The following is a 5,937-nucleotide window of genomic DNA, read 5'->3' on the forward strand; positions in this document are numbered from 1 at the left end:
TTTCAAGCTCAGAATTAGGGTTACACAGGAGGAATTAGGGCAGTGAAGTGATTGGATTGCACTGTAGAGATCTCAGAGAAGCTCTGTGAGAAGTTTGGGGGGCTCTCTCTAAGAAAGTTTCAGCATACCTCTCATGGCCGTGGAGGTGAGTATTTATAAAAATGGCTAAAGTGTGGCTCTCAGAGCCAATGTTTGGGTGTATTAATGTTTGGGTGTATTTATTGTGATGCTTAAGTGGAGGGCAGAGGAGCTCTATCATTTGATTTTAGTGAGGTGGCCTCTGGGTTTGATTTGGATGAAATTCAAAATGGAGTGGCCCTCAGTTTTGGCTTCTCCGGTGACTAGGCATGATGTTGGCCATGGCAGGGGGAGGTGGCTAGGAGCTCAAGGAACCCAGGGGAATATGTCAGAGCAATTTAACAGGCTGAGGGCAATTTAACAAGCTGAGGTTTAGTTTTGACAAAAAGATCTTAAGACTAAGCAAATATGGAAATCAAATCCCTTAATTTAGGGGACCATTGGTCCATGGCTCACTTAGCTTAGGTTAGGTAAGTTTTGGCTTAGTCTTAGGGTCCAACTAATGGTTGTGGTGGAGTTAATTTAATGGCTTTGGGTGGTTAGGTCACATTCAGTGCATGGGTTCAAGTGGGTGCAAATGACCAAAACATAGGTTTGGGCTAGGTTAGCCATGTAAATTGGCTCAAATAATTGTTGCATTTGGTGTAGATGATTTTAAAGAACAACTTTGGTGAAGGATGGAAGTGGTTTTAAGTTCAATTGAAGGGTCAATTTGAGGGAATACTAGGTTTAAGTCTAGGTTGGGCTAGCCTTGGGTCAAGTCCAAATTGATTATTATAAATGGTCAATAAATATCTCATGAAGAGTTTTCAACATAAATTGGGTGCCAATTTTGGGGTTAAGGCATTCAATTTGATGAGATTAGGTCATGTGGCCAAAATTGGGGCTTTGATCTAAATTAAAATTGGGCTCAAATGATGGAAAAATTGGGCTTGAATTTGGTCTAGATTGGTCTTATCAAGGGTGAATTTGAGCTTAGAATTTAAATTGGGGGAAATTGAGACCAATTTGATAGACATTTGAGGTAGATTTGGGGAAAAATGGGTCTTTAAAAGGTAATTTGAGGGTTTTCAAAAGGCAGATTGGGAGTTGTGGTCAAAGATGGTCAAATTAGTTAAATTAGCTAAATTGGGTCATGTGGTAGTTGAGGAAAATGAAATTTGGAATATTTGGGAGGTTTTGGGAATTTTTGGGATTTTTTTGGAATTTTTGGAATTTTGGGCTAAGGAGGGGTATTTTGGTAATTTGGCAAATTTAGGTGATTTTGGGTAGTTTGGTTGTTTTCTAGGTGTTTGAAATGATTTTTGAACCAATTTGGATATTTTGGGTAAATTTGAGAATTTTGGCCAAATTTGGGGTCTCAAGGGTATATAAGTAATTTGGGGGAGTTTAGGGGCAAAAGACTAGGTTGGGTATCTTGGTAGAGTTGGAGTGCCAACCACCATCAATAAGCCATGGACCAATGGAAACCCCATTTTGGATCCTCTATGTAGTGGTCTTAGCTAAACCCTAGCCCAGGTACCTTAAGCCCTAGACCAAAACCTAGGGTCAACCCTAAGGTCTAGCAGTCCTAAGGGTGACTCATCTTGGGGTTCCCCCATAATGACCCCACCCACTAAGTGCTAGAGGTTATGATCAGTATGTGGAACTTCAAGTTGAGTAGAGAAGAGGGTAGAATTTCTAATGATGAGGTTCCTTTTCTAGTTTTCTAATAATAGTCAATAGGAAAGTCCTATGACTAGACCTTAGGTTACTAAAGAGAAAAAACTAAACCTCAACCAAATGTGAGGTCAAGAAACCTTTAAGAATTTTGATTCAAATTCTATGTCTAAGAGTACTTAGTATTCAATTTTAAGATTTTTTAATCTCTATTTATTTCAAGAAGAATTACAATTTGTCATATTGAGGATATTTAGAATATTCATATGAATATTCATATGAAAAAGAACTTCAAAAGAACTTCAGGGAAACTTTACTAATAATGCTACTAATAATCCAAAATAAGTTTAGAAAATGTAATAAAGCTTTTCCTTATGTTGATTTAAGTAAAGTCAATTTTTGATTAGGCATCTCCTCAAGCTTCTCCTCACTTATTTTTCTTCTCTTTTCTTTTTCTCTCTTTTTTCTTTTAGGATCTTTTTCTTTTTTAGTATCATTTTCAATCTTACTTTTATTTTTCTTTTTCAAGTGAGGATTAATATATCTGGATAACCTTTAATAGTTTTGAACTTCACTATCCTCTTCTCAATTTTAAAACTCCTTACAATTTTTCACTTTATAAATTCATATTAGTTTATGATTTTCATAAATTTTCATTCTTTTCTTCTTACATGAAACTCTAAAATTCTTAATACTTCAAAAATACATTTTCCTTTGCTTTAAATAGAAAAACTTAGTCTAATCTAATCATACCAAATATCTTTAACTTTAGAATTGACATTCATTATTAAAAACTTTTACCTAAATTTACTATAATATTTATAAACTTAAGTATAGTCACTTAAAGTTCACTTAAAGTTTAATCTTAATATCCCAAGTCATGTTAAATTAATTTTAAAAATATTGTTACTTAAAGACAAATAAAATTTAATTTACTTGTTATTTCTTAAAAAAAAAAGAAATTTTTCTTCCCCCTAAACTTAAGTTTTTATGTATTTTAAAAATTTTTTAGTACAAAATTTAGTTGGTAAAAGAAAATAGTAAATGCATGAAAATAAACACTAACCTGTAGAGGATTTCTGACTATGAACTGGACTCTGGTATCTGCAGAACTAACTTTAAAAATACATATAGACTTTAACACATTAAATGAGATATAATATATTCTAAAGAATTTACTCAGATTTAAAAATAGAAACAAAAAAATTAAAATACTAAAAATGCAGAAAAAGTAAAAATCTACTGTTATTATTACAATTTTAAATCTACAACAAAAAAAATAAAAATTTTTACTACTACAGTTTCAAATGATAACCAAATAAAATCCAAATAGCATACAAACAAACAAAAAATCAAATAAACTAACTTCAAAAAATATCAATCTTTGTTGCCTTCCTCATCATCATCTTCTTCTTCCTCTTCCTCTTCTTCTTCTTTGTCATGAATAGGAGCATAAGGTTATTCTTCCCTGATTTCTTTCCCTTTGTCATTCAGGAAATTCCACATTGGGTTCACCCCTAAGATACCTCACAATAGCATTCCAAAAGCTATATCATGCTGAAATTTCCTCTACTGATACTCATCATTATAATCATTTCTTGCTCCAATCTCTCCAATCTGATATATCCATTTGTCGAATCATGAGTTGGTCCATAATGTTTTCTAGTAATGTAGGGCGAGAAGTAGATGCCCCTACAGCTGATGTAGAGGGTATATCGCTTCTTCCACCCATAGTTTCAACAAATGATTCAACTCTCTGAATCATATACTTCCTAATAGGATTTTGTGGTTGTAACCTTTCTTCATTTCTATGGGACTATACTCCTAATTGCTCACAAAGAGTGAAAATCATGGCAGGATAACCCAAACCACTAGCTGTAGAGCTCTTAGCTATACTCCGTGTATGATGAACTATAAAAGCACCAACATTTATTTCTTTCATGTTCTAAATGCAATAGTTCAATACAGCTCTCTCCTTTGTTACATCAGCGAGATAATTTGTTGGTAGCAATCTAGCAGAAATGATGTGGTGTTATACCTTTGGCTGACTAGTCAACGTGAAAGCGGAGAAGTTAACTATCTTATTATTTTTAATCCTCCATTCTCTTCTTCCATCAGTCAAAAAGGCAATTACTTCATCCAGTGATGAATTAGTCATCACGAATGCAGCATATTCATCGAAAAATACATTCCTCAGCTCTTAAAAAGTATTGATCCTTTCTGCTGTAAATTCAACTTGCTTACCTCTCACAAGGTTGTGATTGTCATCAGTGAACCTCAAGTTGGCATAAAACTCCTAAATCGTTGGCACAACTAAATCGTTGGCACAATTGTTACTGCAGTGAAGTAGCAAAATCGTTCCCAATTTTTGGCAAGAATCAACCTCTCGATCTAGCCACCCGGGTTGGCAAATGCCTGTTCTTGAATCAATCTTCTCGATGATTTTTGTGTGTTATAACTGTGTTGGGCCTTCAAATTAACAAATCTTCGTGCATCAAAATCATCTGATGGCCTTCCTCTCTTCACTTATGGAGCCATTTGAAATTCTACCAAAATCCAAATAAATTTCAAATAAATTACAAAATCATAAATCTAACTCCCCAAGTAATACTATTTGGTAAGAAACTTTTTACCATGAGTTTTCTTCAAGTTTTTTCATAAAAAATCCCAACTTTCGGAATTTCTATAATGTAGGAAAAATCCATGGTGAAAATAAAAAAATTTCTAAGTTAAAGTGAAGCTTTTACCAAGAGAAGATGAAATCTGCGATTTTTCATCTCCAAAATCCTCTCTATCACGCTCAATGTGAAGCCTTAGGTCAAGGGTTAGAGGTAGGAGACGACCTAAAGAGGTAGGAGACGACCTAACCAGTTAAAATGAACTTTTACTGTGTGTTTTTACAGTTTTTTAGGCAAGTTAGTGTTTGTCGGCACTATTTTGGGTGTGGAGTTGCTCGTTGGAAGCAGTTGGCATCCGGAATCAAAATCTCGTTGCCCGCTTTGGAAAGACATTTAATTTACATAGATATATATAAGTTTAGAAAAATATGAAATCAAAAGGATTTCATATATTCATAGTTCAAATGAAAGAGCACTATACCTCAAACCTTATATCTATCCCAAAAGATAAACACAAGACTTGAGGGCTCAATCAAATGAACTAAGAAATGATGACATCCGTTTAGTCTGCGAAAGCATTTTATTTGCCGAAAAGTTCTCATAATTAATACAAAGAATTAAATAGGGTTTATATTAAAAAGTTCTCATAATTAATACAAAGAATTAAATTGGGTTTATATTAAGGTGGGTTCGGAAAAGCTTCCTATAAGGTCAAGTCCCTACAGTTAATTACATCTTAGATAACCGAAGTCACTTAAGAAAACTCTCGATAAAAATCAGGAAATATTATCTTCAAAGAGGTCAAAAGGATAAGACTTTTCAATGAAATTGGACAAAGAGGTGTGAAAGGGGAAAGATTCAAATTTAGAACATTTTATTGTAGAATTCAGACTAGGGGATGTCATATATCCAGAGGATAACCTTGGTGACTTCCCAAGCTACCCTATGGTTTAGCTTCAATTTTGAGGAGAAATATCTAAATGTTTCATCCTGCCAATTTTATTTGTTTAGGGCTTACATTCGTAACCTGGAAGATGTGGGGATTTAGGTCTTGACGAACGACAACCTCAGAATCCTAAGATGAGTTAGGGCTTATATTGTACAGTAGAGCTATACAAAAGGCCTAAAGAAAGGTTGAGGATTTATGTTGCATAAGTAAACAACCTCGAGATCCTTATGGCTTGTTATTTGATTTTGAGGAAAGAGATATGTTGTTGTAGATCGTCGTGTTACCCACAGTGCTAGCTCTAAGCTCCACATCGTGACGAGTTTACGTTTTATAATGTGTTAGGTTATAATGTCAAATCAAATGTCCCTATGGTTATGGTTCTTAAATTTTATGGGGTATATTAAAGTTGATTAGAGCGACATCGGTTAGGATCTTACAGTTCCCTCAGTTCCCTTGTTCTGACACTACTATTTTCTATCGGATTCACTAGTCCAAATGAATTTACTAAACTCAATTAAATGAGTTACATACTTTTATTTAGACCATGGGAAATCTCGTTAGCAACCGTAGGTCCGTTAGCAACTGTAGGTTAGCTCCTCTGAGTGATTCACAATCATCTAGTAGAGACGTCTT

This window comes from Phalaenopsis equestris, unplaced genomic scaffold (genome assembly GCF_001263595.1).
Source record: "Phalaenopsis equestris unplaced genomic scaffold, ASM126359v1 Scaffold232669, whole genome shotgun sequence".
Lineage (NCBI taxonomy): Eukaryota > Viridiplantae > Streptophyta > Magnoliopsida > Asparagales > Orchidaceae > Phalaenopsis > Phalaenopsis equestris.